This window comes from Belonocnema kinseyi, chromosome 4 (genome assembly GCF_010883055.1).
Source record: "Belonocnema kinseyi isolate 2016_QV_RU_SX_M_011 chromosome 4, B_treatae_v1, whole genome shotgun sequence".
NCBI classification, from domain to species: Eukaryota; Metazoa; Arthropoda; class Insecta; order Hymenoptera; family Cynipidae; genus Belonocnema; species Belonocnema kinseyi.
The window spans coordinates 93,457,401-93,458,391 of NC_046660.1; positions in this window are offsets into that span (position 1 = coordinate 93,457,401).

Below are 991 nucleotides of genomic sequence, written 5' to 3' on the forward strand. Positions count from 1 at the left end.
TAAAATTAGATCATACCTGCGGTACAGGTTTTTTCGTACTTATTGCACACTTTTGTTTGAGCTATTTTTTCCATATTTTTTAGGGGTTCAGGATGAAATTCGGATATTCCTAAATTTTAGCTGAGTGCGTGAGTTATTTTTTGGTAATTTTAGGGAGGCAGGGGTTTGTTTTTGAAAAATAATTTTTTGTACATTTTGATAGCCCAAAAAGGGCCAAAATTCTGGCGCTGTTGATTTTTTTAATTTGCACTAGTGGAAGTGTTGGCGGACAGCACCTCCAACTGAAAAGCACGTTATTTGGGGAAAAATAAGAGAGCCCAAAAATCAGCATTGGTGCCCAAGAAGAACCCCAAAAAAACCCAAAATTATGGCATAAATAAAATACTGAAATTACATTGTGGAGGTGCTACCGGAACGCACCTCTATACTCCGCGTGTTGTTGGGAAGAGGTGTACTTTCTAAGCCGAAGGTAACATTTTGGCCTATTTACTGTAGGGTGGTGCTCGAGTCTAATTTTCCTGCGGGACTTCTTGTTCTTTCGTGTAGATGCTATTTCTCTCTGCGGTAATAATTGGCATTTGTGCAGACACTGTTTAGGTTTATTAAAGTTAAATAAAAATGTGCGCCATGGGAGTCTGGTGCAGCTGTGACTACCCTGAGACTAGTTTATGAGCGGCACATGCTGAGAGTTGGCAATATCCACCCACTTCAGCACCCTTTACCACCCCTTTGACAGAGTAGCAAGCAGCAAGTAGGAGCTTCTCTAATACTATCCTGAAGTCGAGTAGAATACGAATTGCCCTTGGCAATGAGCTACAGTTCGCACTTCTTTGGCATAATAATAATATTGCTGCAAAATATGCGTCACAAATAAATCGAGTATTTTTGTTGCATGTTATTTTAAAAACCGAAAAAGGTGCCTATTAAAAACTATGTCATACTGACAAGGGAGAGGGTTAAGAGGTTTTGTGACATTTTGCGACGTATCAGG